A 16,024-nucleotide genomic window follows, 5' to 3' on the forward strand; every position below is an offset into this window, starting at 1 on the left:
TTTATTGGCTGCAGCCAGTAACAGAAGTCCTAGAAATCATCACGGTATGAGTTCTCAGGAGACTGCTCAATTTTACACAGCAAGTCATCCCTTTTTATGCCAAACATTATGCTTCAGGCAAACATTCCTTGTTTACAGTTTAACCAATCACATGTTTCCACAACTAAAGTATCGCATGACGACAAACCCACTTTTCAGTTGCCCAGCCCATGATCAATCATCGGTCAAACCCAACATTCTTCTTTAGACAGGTCAAACGAACCCATAATAAAAAAGGCCACAACCCAATCATAAATAGACCATAAAGAAAGGAGCAGAAACAGGTGGGATAAGACATATTTGTGTGCAATAAAACTTTACGATGTCCTGTGCTCTGATCCTTAATCTTGATCAGCTAAAGGGCAGGAACTGGTTTAACAAGGTCGGCTTCAGGCAACAGGGTCAGTTCACTCAAGTCAAACAGGAGTCAGCACGAACTGGAGCTAAGGTGTACATGTACTTAAAAGACTGGTTCAGCCACAGTCATCGGCCTATGTGAGGGCAACCACAAAATGGCTGCCATACTCATAATGGAACCCAAGGGTTCAGAACGAAATCCCTAAATACGTAGTGAATCCATCAGTCTAACATGACGAAAACACTCATACTTGCCGCACTAACTAGTTACGGTTCGCTATTCATAAATTCATAACGAAACCATGACCTTTATGGAACGGGTTCAGAATTCACGGAACCTCAGCTATGTATTGCTGTCCTATCAGGGTGCATACTTAGGCTATCAGTGGCTATTTGTGTTTGCGGTCTTCTTGCAAGGTTCCCCTGAATGGCATAGGTACCCTGATGCCCTCCCTCATTGTGTCCCGCCATCTGCTGTGCAGTGTTATTTGATCTTATCGAACAATCATCTCTATGCCCAGTATCTAACCCTTCCCTTTTGTCTTTGTCGAGGAGAGTACCAGCATCCCCATGCGGTTTTAGTTGGGATTGTGCATGAACACCACCCGCATGAGCGGTTGAGCAGATGGGGACATTACCCCTTCCGGAGTTCCCCATTAATTTACACATTTGCTCGATCTTCTTACCTAGCTGGCGAATATTCACTCTCATGCGATCTTCTACTTCATCCATTCTAGCCTTGATCCCGATTTCCAAGGAGAGGTTTATCTTATTCTCTAACTTCCCAAATATTTCCTCTAACCAAGGAGTGTGCGGTACGTAATCTGCCTCAGTTTGTGTGCTCACTGATTTTCTTGGCGCTATTTTGGTTACCATCTCACAATCTGGTTTATTCATTTGTACTACCCCCCCCCCCAGTTTTCCTAGGCTTAGAATTCCTCGGAGGAGGATTAGCTTTCTTTTTTTGTCCGATAGTCTTGACCCTTGTTCCCCAAGGCTGGCCTTTGTTTGCGCAAACTTGATGATAAAGCAGGGCTAGTTGCTCTATTCAGATCTTCATGTGTATCTAATGGAAGGATACTGGGAGTATTAGATAACTGTGGTTCATTGGAAACCCTTGTTGTTGGACTCAATGGTACTGTATGCAAGGTATCTGTTAGTTTTGATAACTGGCCAGCAACCTGATCACTAAGATCACTCAAATTTGATGCTTCAGGTATGTCAACCTCTGAATATAAATCAGTAGTATCGGTGTTAACGGTCCCTGGATCCTGTTGCTCAATGCTGGCATAATCTATGGATTGTAGAACTGCTACTGGGGATTTAGCTTTGCTAATGGCCCCTAAAGATGACCTTTTGTGCCCCATAGACATACCCAAGGAAAGTATTTTTTCCGTTAAAATTATTTCATGCTGCAAAACGGATTCTGCCCCGTTTAAAAAGGCATCCAGGGTTCCAACCACGCCACCCCCCACCCTCTGCCCAATTATTTTACGCTTAGTTGCCACAGAGACCACAGGGAAATATAGAATAGACTAGATATCACTAACCAGGTCTTTGGTGATCTTAAAAGTTCGAAGAATCACAAATGAAAGGGGGGTGGCCCAGCCCAGCTTCCTCCGGCCTTGTCCCGGGCTTCTCCAGGCGCTACCCGCGATCGTCCTGCGACGCGTTTGCTCTGCCCTCCATTTAGGCGCCTCCTGGCGCTTTCCGCCTGCACTGGAAACAAGCCGCAAGTGCTGCCAGGTAGTGTAGTTCAGCCCTGCCAGCAGGGCACTGGCGATAAGGGCGGCGGTGCAGGCGAAGGTCCGCAGAAATCACGAGGTGTCCCGGGCACTCCCAGCGTCTCCCGGTCAGCAGCAATGCAGATGAGTCAAAACGGCAGGGCTCCCGTTCCACCGGAGCACTGCCCTCCTTTTAAGCGCCTCCTGGTGCTTTCTGCCCACGCTAGAACCAAGCTGCTAGTGCTGCCGGGCAGTGTTGTTCAGCCCTGCCAGCAGGGCACTGGCGATAAGGGGGGCTTGAGGGGGGGCAGCCGACCGTAGGGAGGTCCCCACCCCCGGGCTGATTGGGAGGGGCTAGTGGGGGGGGGTGTATTCGGAGCGCCAGCCTTGGGCTTCTTTTGGGCTTGTTTTGGGCTCCCTCGGTTCCTACTGAGGGAGCCCAGTTATATATTTCTTTGGCTCCTCCTCCCGGCCACCATTTTAGGCTGGATGACCTGGTGGCCGGGAGCTCATTAGATTATTTGAAAAAATTTTAGTTATCTAAAATATTTGAATTTTGTGTTTCCTTGACATGTCTGGCGAGGATTACCGTGTTCTTGAGGCGATCCGCCTTCTTAGTGAGGCTGGACGCCTGGGCCTTGTGCTAGGTGACGTGCCTGGAGCGGCGCGTCCTCGGCGGCAGGCCTCGGCGCGTGTGGCGGCGGTGGTCGCGGCTTGCGCGTCGCCGAAGAAATCTCGCCGGGAGGGGGTAAGTGAGAGGGGCCGCCCGCGCTCTAGAAGAGCGGCCCCTGGTACCGTGACGCATGCGGGGGGGGAAACTGATGCGCCGCGCGAGGCAGGATTGGAGGAGGGTGTGGTGCCGGCTCCCCTGGTGTCTGTGGGGCTGCCAGTGCGGTCGCTTTCGGTCCCCGCTGCCAGAGGCAAGCGGGCCGGTAAGCGCGGAGGCAGGAAGCGCTCGGCTTCTGCCTCCGTGTTTCCTGACACGGAGCAGTTGAGTGTCGGGCTGGCGGTTGGTGCGCATGCGCGCGTTGACGTTTTCGCGCCTCGCGCTGGCGGTGAAGTTGTGTTGCCGGCTTCTAGGCTGGATAGCCCGTTTATTGATGTAACGGAATTCGGGGCTTGTAAGTCTGCTGGACAGGTGGCACTTCCAGTTGGGAGTGAAGGGACTGGCGGTGAACGTTTTTCGACGCCGGCCCGTGCTGGTGAGGGTTTTGTACCTGCTGCTGATGTTGCCTGTGGTGCAGTGCAGTCTGGGCAAATGGTGTATGGGCCTGCTTTTGTGCCTTATAGCCCCCTGTTGTTTTCCCCCCCTGTCTCAACCCGGGGGGAGGTACTGTCGGTGCTCAGTGGTTCTGTGGGGGAGGGGGAGTGGGCGCAGGTTGAGAAGAGGGCGGGGGCAGGTTTACTGGGGCAGGGGGCTGATCGTGTTTTGTTGTGTGCTCCGCAGGACGTTTCTGGGTCAGGTGGGGGGTTCATTGAGCCTTCTATGGGTGGTTCTGTTAATTTACCTTTGCAGGAGAGTGGCGATAGGCAGGTGGGTGCTAGATCCTGGGAGGGTTTGGATGTTTTTCCTTCATGGGCGGAAGGGGTTCGTGATGCGGGTAGGGCTCCACCTATACAGGGGACTGATATGTTGAGTGGTTTTGGGGGCACGTTGAGTTTTCCGGGTTTGCCTGTTGGGGGCAGATCGCTTGGGAGGACGGGACAGCCCCGCTCAGATTCTCAGCAGCAAGGGCAGGGTGCTCTGGCATCGGGACCTGCTTCTCAGATAGTTCAGGAGCTGTTGAACTGGAGTAGTGGTGGTGAGGACGTGGAGCCTTCCCCTCCTCGGCGTGGGTTGTCGGGTCGATCTGCGGGGGCTGTTTCTCAGGAGGCTGGTCGAGTACAGTTTAAGGATTCTAGTTTTTGTATGGCTAGGGGTGTGGATAGTTTTGGCCGTTCTGGTAGTAGGGGTCCCGGCACATCAGTTCAGCCTTTTTCTTTGCAGGTCAGAGAGCGTCGTGGAGAGGCAGACTTGGTAGGGTGGAGTGCGGCCCAGTTACACCGAGGAGAAGGGAGGGTGGAGCCTGGCGCGGCATACCCCGTACCGGCGGGGGACCCCGGCGCGGTCAACATAAGCAGGTCAGGCGCGACCTCGTTGGCCCCAACGTCTTCCTTTCAGGATCTCGGCGCGGTCGGCAGAAGCAGGTCAGGTGCGTCCTCGCTGGCCCCAACTTCTCTTTCTACAGGTATCGGCGGGGTCAGCAAATGTGGACCCGGCGCGTCCTCGCTGGCCCCATGGTCAGGTTCTCTGGATATCGGCGGGGTTGGCAGAAGCAGGACCGGCGCGTCCTCGCTGGCCCCACACGTTTCTTCTCATCAACAAAGGGATTCATCGTTGGTTAAGCAGTACAAATCTGGTCAACGTTTGGGGGAGTACAGACGGGTCCAGTCGGCTCCCCCGCCTACAATGTCAGTACGGGCTGGTAAGGCCCGGGTTGGTTTCAGAAGTCCGGCAAAGGTGTTGGATCCTCCTCGGTTGGAGGAATCTTTGGTTTTAGATTATGATGAGGAGAGCCCTGAGGAGGGCGAGATACGTGCTGAGGGTGCAAGGGGGGGGCTTTTTCACGCTTCTGATGATGTTTTTCAGGCACCGGTGGTGGTGCGTCCGAGAGATACAGTTTCCAGACCAACTCGGGAGAGCGGCCCCGCGGTGAGGGTTCCTCGGTCAGGCGATGATGTTGAACAGATGGCATGGAGAGAGAGGCCGGCTCAACTGCCTTTGTTGAATCCAGGTGAGCTTGCTGGGCCGCGGGACAAGCCATTGATGGTTTCTGTTGGAACGGGGGGGATCCTCCTTCAGAGGGTGTGGATCTTAAGCTACACAAGGGTCGTTATGTTAAGGATCAAGGAGTGGGTACGAGTGACGGGGGGGTGGGTTCTAAGGTGGATTCTGGGACTGTTACGGAGCCCATGGAGGTAGGTAAGGACCCCCCACACAGCAAGGAGCTTAAAATAAAGAAATTGCCTTACATGGGCGTCACAAAACCGTTGGGCGCTCATTTAATGCTGTCTACTAAGGAAAGGATTTGGAAAGGGGAGTACGTTGAATTATTGAAGCTTTTACATAGGGAGTTTAGGTCTAAGGAGGGGTCTAAGGAGGAAGAGTATGAGTTGGCCAAGCGCCCAAAGGTTCCTTTGACCATAGAAAACTGGACAGCGGCATTTCTTATATACGCTAGTGTGTATTGTGAGAAATTCCCTGAGCGCTGTGTGGCACTTTTTAAGTATATGGATGTGATCAGGAAAGCGCAGATTACTGGCAGTGGTTATGCCTGGTCACAGTACGATGAGGAATTCCGGGCTCGGATGGCTTGGGATCCTGAAGCGAAATGGGGGGAGTTGGATAATGACTTGTGGCAACACACTATGGGAGCATCGGCAGGTGGTAAGACAATTTTCACAGCTAGTGGGTATCCATTACCTTCACGGCCCTTTCAGGGTAGGCCCACTCGGGGAGGGGTGGGTGCAGCTGCGTCAGTCCAATCTGCCAATGGGACATGTTGGGATTTTAACAGAGGATATTGCCCAAGAGAGTATTGCAAATTTCGTCACGAATGCTCCCAATGTGGTAAACCGCACCCACTGTCCAAGTGTTGGGGGCCTCGGGTTACAGGGGGAAGACAGTGGTCACAACAGACAGCCAATGCCCCTGCCCCTGCACAGCAGCCTCAACCTTACAGGGGGGGGGAAGAACACTTCTGGATCTGGGCCCAAAGGCTCATACGCCAGTTAATCCTTTTCACTTGGCGGTGGCTCTGAGGGGCTACGGGAATGTCGAGGCTGCTAAGTTATTATTGGATGGTTTTCAGGAAGGTTTTCGTCTTGGTTACACAGGGCCGCGGTTGCGGCGGTGGTCAAAGAATCTATTGTCGGCCAATGAACATCCAGAGGTGGTGCAAGACAAATTGGATAAGGAAGTGCGGGAGGGAAGGATGGCGGGTCCTTTTGATGATTGGCCCTTGGAAAATCTTATTGTCTCCCCAATTGGTGTGGTGCCTAAGAAAGAGCCTGGGCAATTTCGTTTGATTCAACATTTGTCATGGCCGGAGGGCTCATCAGTTAACGATTTCATTGATGGTGAGGCTGCTTCAGTGTCTTATTCTTCAGTGGATGTGGCCATGGCCCTGGTTGTATCTGCCGGCACTGGTGCGGCGATGGCAAAATGTGACATCAAATCGGCATTCCGTTTATTGCCTGTGCATCCTGGGGATTGGGATCTTTTGGGGATTCAATTTCAGGGGAAGTGGTATGTGGATAAGGCTCTACCAATGGGTTGTTCCATATCCTGTGCGTTATTTGAGACCTTTAGCACATTTCTCCAATGGTTTTTCACCGACACGTCAGGACATCAGCTTGTGACTCACTACCTGGATGATTTCTTTTTTGTAGGTGCTCCCAATTCCTCAGCATGCCAGAATGCTTTGCGAACATTCCAAACTCTGATGGAATTTTTAGGTGTGCCTTTGGCACCGGAAAAGACAATGGGCCCCTGCGCGACCATGTCTTTTTTGGGGATTGAGATTGATTCTAATGTTATGGAGACACGATTACCAGTGGATAAGAAAGAAAAAATGTTGGACCTCTTACATGTTATGTTAAACAAGGCAAAGGTGACAGTGAAGGAAGTTCAGGTGCTGCTGGGCCATCTTAACTTTGCTTGTAGGGTGGTCAGGGCTGGTAGAACTTTTTGCAGGCGGTTGGGTAGAGCTCTGTCTGGTCAGTTTTTACCTCACCATCACGTTCGCCTGTCAGCAGGTGTTAAGGAGGATCTGAGGATGTGGGTAGCCTTTTTACACTCTTTCAATGGCATTCCTCTGTACAGAGAAGAGAATTGGATCTGGGACGTCAAAATTTTTTCAGATGCGGCAGGCAGTGATGGTTTCGGTCTTTACTGGCAAGGCAGATGGTGCGCTGAACAGTGGCCTGCTGCGTGGAAGAACGGTGGCAGGAGTATTGCCTTCCTTGAGCTTTTCCCTGTAGTGGTGGCATTGACTTTGTGGGGGCAGGAGCTTGCTCACAAAAAAGTGCTGTTTCGAATTGATAATAAGGCTGTGGTGGACATTATCCATCGGCAGTCGGCCAAGGATGCTCACATCTTGAAGCTCTTGCGAGTCTTTGTTTTGGGGTGCTTGACGTATGACATCAGTTTTAAGGCCTTACACATTCCTGGGGTGGACAATGACATTGCGGATGCTTTGTCTCGTTCACAGTGGGAGAGATTCCATGGGCTAGCCTCGGAGGCGGACAGGACGCCGACCCGCATGCCAGAACATCTGTGGACTGTAGGCGAGACAGGGTTTTGCAGTTGGTGGTAGGTTCGCTTGCAGTTTCCACTAGGGCAGCGTATGAATTGGCCTGGAAAGAGTTTTTGGAATCTGGGGCCGGCTGGCGCGCTCCGGGCTGGAGACGATCTGAAGATGTGGTACAGTTCATTCTTCACTTGATGGACAGGGGTTTGACACGTGTGACGATTACTGGAAAATTGGCTGGTATTGCTTTCATGGGCAAATTACTGTGGGGCTATTCTCCTTCAGCGGGGGAGGTGGGTAAGCGTATGCTTGAAGGTTGGGCTAGAGAGAGGGGTAGGGAACACATGGTTCGCCAACCTTTGTCTTGGCAGACACTGGCCCGAGTTTTGCAGGTTTTGCCCTCAGTTTGTTTGAATGAGTTTGAGGTTTGCCTGTTTTCTACTCTTATGGTTTGGATGTTCTTTGGTGCTTTCAGAGTTTCTGAGTTACTGGGGTCGAAATTTGCTTTTGGGGTGGGCTGGGGGAATGTTCGATTTTTGGAAACTGGGTTGCACGTCTGGTTAGCTCGGGCAAAAACTGATCAACACAGCAAGGGGAGGGGCATTTGGCTGGAAGCTTCTTCCCCTTCTGAGACGTGTCCTTTGAGGTGGGCCAGGCGTTTGCGGGACTGCTCGGGGGCCGCCTTTGAGGGCCCTGTTTTTCGACATATGGATGGTTCCAGGGTGACTGAGTATCAGCTGCGCATGGTTCTGCGTAAAGCGCTGCGCTTCTTGGGCCTGGATGAGACACAGTATGGTACTCATTCTTTCAGGATTGGGGCAGCAACAGAAGCTCATAACAGGGGTTGGTCGCAGCGGGACATTATGTCTTTAGGACGTTGGTCTTCCAACTGTTTTCGGCGCTATGTGCGTACTGATCCTGTTTTGGCGCCTGCGGATGATCAATCTTCTTGAGTTTGATGCTGCTTTTCTTTTTCAGGTTCAGTGGCCGGCCCCCGTTCTTCTGTCATGACGATCTGGATTGTGGGACATTCTTTCATTAGGCGTGCGGAAGATCAAGCTATCAGAAGCTATTTTGGTCCCACGCTGGGTTTTAATTCTCGTCTGTTTAATGTTGTATGGAAGGGGAAGGGAGGTATGGTCTGGAGGGAGCTTCTTCCGGCCTTGAATTCTTGGTTGGTGGGAGGTATTTGTCCTGATGTACTGCTCCTGCACCTTGGTGAGAATGACCTTTGTGGGGTTAAAGGGGTGGTTTTATTGAGAGCAATGAAGAAGGATCTTTCCCTTATTCGTCAACAATGGGCGGGCTGCCATGTCTTATGGACAGAGTTGCTCCCTAGAAGAACCTGGAGGGGTGCGATCAAGCCTAGGGCGGTTGATAAGGCGCGAAGGAAGTTAAATTTGGAGGTTTCCCGTTTTTGTAGACATCTGGGTTTTGGGCGGGTGTCCCATAAGGACATCCGTTATGACACTATGGAGTTTTTTTCGCAGCGATGGTGTTCATTTGTCTCGGATAGGGATGGATTTATATTTATTGGAATTGCGAGAGGTGCTCTCCAGGTGCTTGAAGATTCAGAATTTTTTGGGTTGAAGTTTTTCTGGTTCCCTGGTTGTTTAGTTTTGGGGGGCAGAAAGAGAGGAGGGTAATTCCTTCCCCCCCTCTTTTCTGGGTGGCGGAAATTGGGCGTTCTTGGTCAGCAGGGACATGAAGGTTGTTGGGATTTTGCTAAAGTTGGGCTATGGCTGGAAAAGTTTAAATAGTTGTTTCGTGGGGTGGTTACAAGGTTTTGGGTAATGTAAGTTGTTGGTGGGTAATTTTTGGAATGTGATGTTATGCGGTGGGTTGGGATGATATTTAAATGATTATCAAGTTTTGGTATTGTTTGAATTGTAATTATGTTGAGCTGGGTGGGGGCGGGGTTTGTGACGTGTTAGGGGTGGGCCTGACGTTTGGGGTTGTAAGGTAACATCTTATTTAGTGAGGACTAGTTTTGTGAGGCGTTTGCCAGGTTTGTATTGTTGTAAATATGCACCTGTTTCAATAAAAGCGGCCTTTTGCACACTCTCAATTTGGTCTGGTGTCTGCTCACCCCCCCTCACCCCTCCCTCCCAAGGGGGGCTTGGGGGGGGGCAGCCGACCGTAGGGAGGTCCCCACCCCCGGGCTGATTGGGAGGGGCTAGTGGGGGGGGGTGTATTCGGAGCGCCAGCCTTGGGCTTCTTTTGGGCTTGTTTTGGGCTCCCTCGGTTCCTACTGAGGGAGCCCAGTTATATATTTCTTTGGCTCCTCCTCCCGGCCACCATTTTAGGCTGGATGACCTGGTGGCCGGGAGCTCATTAGATTATTTGAAAAAAATTTCCCTCCCTCCCTCCCTATTTTCGGTTAGCTTGTTTCCTTTCCCCCCGGGTCTTTTATTTATTTATTAAGTTATTTAATTATTTATTCAGTTTATGTCTTCCATATTTCTGGTCATTTGTCGGAACAGGTGGATATGGGGTAAAAGAAATTTTTGTTCATTGTCGCTTGGAACAGGTGCCGTGCGGAAATTGGGCGTTCTTGGTCAGCAGGGACATGAAGGTTGTTGGGATTTTGCTAAAGTTGGGCTATGGCTGGAAAAGTTTAAATAGTTGTTTCGTGGGGTGGTTACAAGGTTTTGGGTAATGTAAGTTGTTGGTGGGTAATTTTTGGAATGTGATGTTATGCGGTGGGTTGGGATGATATTTAAATGATTATCAAGTTTTGGTATTGTTTGAATTGTAATTATGTTGTGCTGGGTGGGGGCGGGGTTTGTGACGTGTTAGGGGCGGGCCTGACGTTTGGGGTTGTAAGGTAACATCTTATTTAGTGAGGACTAGTTTTGTGAGGCGTTTGCCAGGTTTGTATTGTTGTAAATATGCACCTGTTTCAATAAAAGCGGCCTTTTGCACACTCTCAATTTGGTCTGGTGTCTGCTCACCCCCCCTCACCCCTCCCTCCCAAGGGCGGCGGTGCAGGCGAAGGTCGGCAGCAATCACAAGGGGTCCTGGGCACTCCCAGCGTCTCCCTGTCAGCAGCAAAGCAGATGAGTCAAAACGGCAGAGCTCCCGTTCCACCGGAGCTCTGCCCTCCTTTTAAGCACCTCATGGCACTTTTCGCCTCTGCTGGAAACGAGCCACAAGTGCTGGCGGGCAGTGTAGTTCAGCCCTGGCAGCCGTGGCACTGGCGATAAGGGCGGCGGTGAAGGCGAAGGTCCGCAGCAATCACGAGGGGTCCCGGGCACCCCCAGCGTCTCCGGGTCAGCAGCAATACAGATGAGTCAAAACGGCAGGGCTCCCCTTGACAGTATGGCATAAAGTATGTTCATTAGATAGTCGTGTAATCCAACAGTTAAAAAATCCAATATTCGGAAAGCTTCTATAAAGTGCAAAGACTCAGTAGTGGCATGATAACCCGCAGCATATGTCGTCCCTGTGTTTTCAGCTAGAAAACTACTATGACATAGTGGCAGTTGGTAACAAAACTAGGTACCCACTGTTCTGATGTTGTAAAGGCCTTTCAGTCCAGGCTGACAGGCCTCCCTGTGAGGCTGCCGGAGCAATACTGCCTGTATGCATTCACTGAATGCACAATGCACAGCTGCGGGAGGGAGAGAAAGGCTGGAAAGGTGGTGGGAGTTTGTCAAGAATGGCAGATACGTTTTTTTAAACGTTTGGGACAAGGATTGATAACAGTAGTCATGGTATGTATGGCTCCCCCATCATTCCTCTGCCTCTGCAAAGCAGGGGCAGATGATTCTAGGGACCATACATAACATAAAGTTATAGATGAGTAACAAGTTAATTATAAGGATGTTTTTCACCTCTAGGTTGTGAGTAACATCATAGACAACTCGAGCTTCGCTTTCGATGTCCATTTGATGTCACGCAGAACCTCATGGTGAAAAACATCCTTGTAATTCACTGTTATCCATCTATAATTGTATATGTTTTACATTTACACCAGATTCTAAATCTAATAACTCACTGCTAAGACGTAGCAACAGTTAGAGGCAGTGCTTGATTTGTGTAAAAAAATATATGTGCCTAGGCTCTCATCAGGAGGCCACTACAGCTTACACCACACATTGCCACTGCCATACTGCTAATTATAGTGACAACACAACTTCTAACCATCATAGTTCTACGAGTGTGACAATTCAGACTATTTGAGGCAACCAACGCTATAAAAATGGCTTGGACAGCAGGTAATGGTAATTTGCAATGTATATTGAATTAATACTTGACTGTTGTTGTGGTCATCTCTAAATTAGCCAGACAGCGCCACCTTGTGGCAGAGAGTCACCAGGTCCGGTGTTGACAATTAAGGGTTGGTGCCAAGCACTGGAAACCACAAGCCCATATTAAGTGCTGCTTGGAGGCCAGGCTGACTGGGCTGCCTAGGAACCTGTCAAGGCTCATGAACAGATTGCAGACCAGCGGCATCCAGTGAACAGCACTAAAATGTCTGCAGATAGACAGCCGGCGATCATTTTAGGCCCATACTCCTCAGGCAAAATGCAGTTGGACAAGGGTGTTCCTCAGGGATTGTGCCTAAACTCGACGCTGTTTAATATATCAATGACCCCGCTGGCAGAGATCGCAGAGCAATTTGGCTTTGAGATCATCTCATATGCTGACGACACTCAGTTTATGTTTACCATGGGCGTAGACCTAGAATCAGAGAAAAAGCACTTCTCTCCAGGAATGATAGCAATCTCCAACTGGATGACTGAGAATTGTCTCCATCTTAATCCAGAAAAAAATGAGATTATGCTACTTGGGAAAGCCCCAGCCATGTGGTCGGACGACTGTTGGCCCCACCAATTGGGTGCCACCCCCGTGTCCAAACAAAAGGTAAAAACATCTAGGAAAAAAATGTGATCAAGCCCTAACATATTGCTGCCACCACAAGCTCCTGCTATTACAATATGCGTCTCCTGCGCAGAATATTTCCCCTCCTCCCCACAAATGCCTGTAGAACCCTGGTCCAGGCTATGGTGATCAGTAGACTGGACTATGGGAATGCCCAGATGGCTGAAGTGCGTGATACCCTGCTCACAAAGCTACAGGTGGTTCAGAACACAGCGGCAAGACTAATTGTGAACCGCCCTGCAGGTACCCCTTCGGTGCCTATGCTGAGGGAACTGACCTGGCTCCCAGTGAAGAATCGTTCCCATTTCAAAATCTGTTGCCTCACGTATAATGCCCTGAGAGGCAAAGGTCCACGCTATCTTAAAAAAACCGTACCACCTACGTTCCCGGCCGTAGTCTTTGATCAAATACCCAGTCCCTTCTGTACGTACCTCGAATCTGTCAAACCTTCACCGGGGGCAAGGCTTTCTCATATTTTGCCCCAAAGTACTGGAAAAAACTACCTATAGCACACTGAGAGACCCCCACATACAGTAAATTCAGGAAACAACTAAAAGCTTATCTCATTTGGTCCACTCCTCTGGTCAGGATCTGCAACTGTGCCGAGATGCCCTTGTGTGATGCGTGCACTATAGCACATAACACTAACATAAGATAACCAGGCAGCGCTACTTATTTGCTTTAACTGAAAGCAGAAAGCACAGCTGCAGGAGGGGAAGGCAGGGAAGATGGTGGTGGTAGGTCAAGATAGCAGACAAGCTATTATTTTCCACATTTGGGACAGGGAAGATGTTGGAATGGAAATGTTTTTAGCTGAATTCTCTATGCATTGTACGATTTAAGTTAGCATTCACTGCACCATTTTGTATTCAGCAGTCATTTTGATCAATGATCAAAACTAACTTCTGTCTGATTTTCTGTCTGCCTCAGCTGAAAGCAGCTACAATAGTTTTTCTTTTGTTTCTCCAAGGCTGCGTTTCGCTGTGCTAATGAACACACAGTCTTTGCTAGTGCATTCCTTTCCCCTTAGAGCGGTGGGCGCAGGCGGAGTGACCTTGGTGTTGAGATAGCATGTACCCGGTCTCAGGACATAGACCCATCCTTCTGTACCTCCTTTGTTCACCAGCTACCAACTGGAAATTTCCAGTAAGCACCTGTCATTATTGGTTCTGAACTGTATTTCATATGTTGCTGTGCTTGCTGAAGTCAGTCCCTTTTCAGCAATCCAAGAAGGCTGGTCAGACTGGACTCCACTCGAGTGTACCTCTAATAAATACCTTTGGTTTGTATTCTCTGCTGTCTGTCCGACTCTTTATTTGTGGGGAAGGCTGAGAGATGGTCGTGAGTGACCCGAGTGACACTAATCGGGTCACTTCCTTCATTTGGCACCCAAACAGAGACTCCATCGGGTGAGCCATAATCGCCCGCGGACGAGTGAGGAGGTCGGACCGCGTCAAATCAGATGGGCGGACCGTGGATCCCTGCAGAAGAGAGTCTTATACTCGCAGTTACCCCGTCTGTCTGACCAGTTGGTGTCTTGCCCAGCGATCATACCGACTGCGGCCCTGATCGGCAAAACCCTTGGATCTGACCATTTGGTCCAAAGAGTCGGCAGTGGAGAATACACTTGTTTGACCTGTGTGCACCATGTGAGTTTGCTTTGTCTCTATGTGGATATAGTGCCATTTTGATTTGTATTTGGCACTGTCTGATGACCGTCTTTGGACAAGCGCTTGAATATGTTTGAGTTCTTTATGAACATGGTGCCATTTTAATTTGTATTTGATGAGGTCTGAGGACCGACTTTGGTAACGATATTTGCAAATATCTGCAAGGCATAAATAGTGAACTTGTTTTCTTCTAAAAAATGCTGTGCATTAGTAAGGGGTTTTGTTTGGGTTGTCATTGTTTATGCTCGATTGGAAGAAAGTCAGCCAGTTTCACCAGAAGGCACCCCGAATTTCGATATGTACGTAAACATGGCCTTGGCCCTATATTGTTTAGTAAGTTACATCGCAAATATAAGGGGGACAATGCCGAGTTGCAGTGGCCATTGACGGGCACTTTTGATGAACAGAAAATTATTTTCTACAGGAGAAATTGTTTTCGAAAAGGAGTAAAAAAAAAAGGAGTCGATGTTTAATTCCCTCAGAATATGGCAAAAGGAAGCTAACAGAGGCAAATGAAAGCAGAGAAAGAGGCCCAGAAGGGGAATATGGTTCCCCATCGTTCACGGACGACCTGAAAACACTGAAGTCCGAATGTAAACACCAGGAGAGATCTTGGAGAAAAACATATGCTCTTAGTGACAAACAGACATATCGATCAGCGCTCAGGCAGTACCACCGAGCCTGCAGAAAGGCGAAAGCCTTCTATGTCTCGGAGTCTATCAAAAGGGCCATTAGTCAGCCGAAAGCTCTTTTCTCATTGGTGAAGAAGTTAGCAGGTTCGAATACTTCCCCCACTCCACCTGCTCTGGGGGAAACTGAATGCAATGAAATTGCAGACTTTTTTATATCTAAAGTCGAAACAATCTATAACTCCCTCTCATCTGCTCCTCCTAGGACACCTCCTGATCCCTCCATTCTGGATATATTGGGTTCTCCATCTCCGGAGGTACAGATCTTGGAGTGGCCCTTGTTAGACCAGAATTCGTTTCTCGCCTGTATGGCTAAGGTAAACTCAGGCTCTCCCCTGGACCCAATTCCTATGGATATCCTTCGACAGCTATCTCCTGACCTACTTTTGGTCATTCAAGAGCTCTTGAATTCTTCACTACGGGAATCCATTGTCCCAGATGAATGGAAAAGAGCCATGGTGGTTCCACTTCTAAAAAAACCTGGCGCAGACCCCAAGACGCTTTCCAACTTCCGGCCCATCTCCTTGTTGCCTATGTTCTCAAAGATCCTGGAGAGGCACATTAATATACATCTTACCTCCCATGTGGAGACTACAGGATTTTTACATCCGTCCCAGTCTGGGTTTCGCACCCATTTCTCCACAGAGACTACCCTCTTGGGGGTCACTAAGAATCTACGCTCTCGTCTCGATCAGGGCGAAACCTCGGTGCTTATTCTTTTAGATTTAGGCGCCGCATTTGATACGGTTTCGCACCCTATCCTTTTGAAAGCATTGAAAGCGGCCGGGGTGACTGGTCCTGCTCTGGCCTGGTTGTCCTTTTTCTTGAGCCGCCGATCATTTCAGGTTGTTTCCTCTGACTCCTCTTCTTCTGTCCGTTCATCTGCGTATGGGGTGCCGCAGGGGTCCTCACTGAGCCCTATGCTCTTTAACATCTATGTGAGGCCCCTGGCAACCATCGTGGAAGACGCTGGTCTTTCCCTCTACTCATACGCAGATGACACACAGATTATTTTCTCCCTTTCCTCGGCTGAATCAAGTACTTCATCTGTTCTTAAACGAGGACTCAGCCGAGTGGCGGAGTGGATGCAGATGAATCTCCTGAAATTGAACGGAGACAAGACGGAGGTGGTTATTCTGGGCAAGCATAAGCATCTTTGGGGCCCCCACCATTGGCCATCGGAAATGGGCCCTCCACCCCTCCCAGTCACGCAGGTACGAAATCTTGGTTTTGTTCTGGATGACTCGCTCTCCTGCGGCACCAAGTGGTCAAGGTGGCGGCCACCTGCTTTTCCATCTTAGGGTGGCTTCGGAAAATCCTCTGGATGCTCCCAGTCTCGACAAGGCGCACTGTGGTCCAGGCTTTGG

Source organism: Lissotriton helveticus, chromosome 3_2 (assembly GCF_964261635.1).
Source record: "Lissotriton helveticus chromosome 3_2, aLisHel1.1, whole genome shotgun sequence".
Classification (NCBI taxonomy): domain Eukaryota; kingdom Metazoa; phylum Chordata; class Amphibia; order Caudata; family Salamandridae; genus Lissotriton; species Lissotriton helveticus.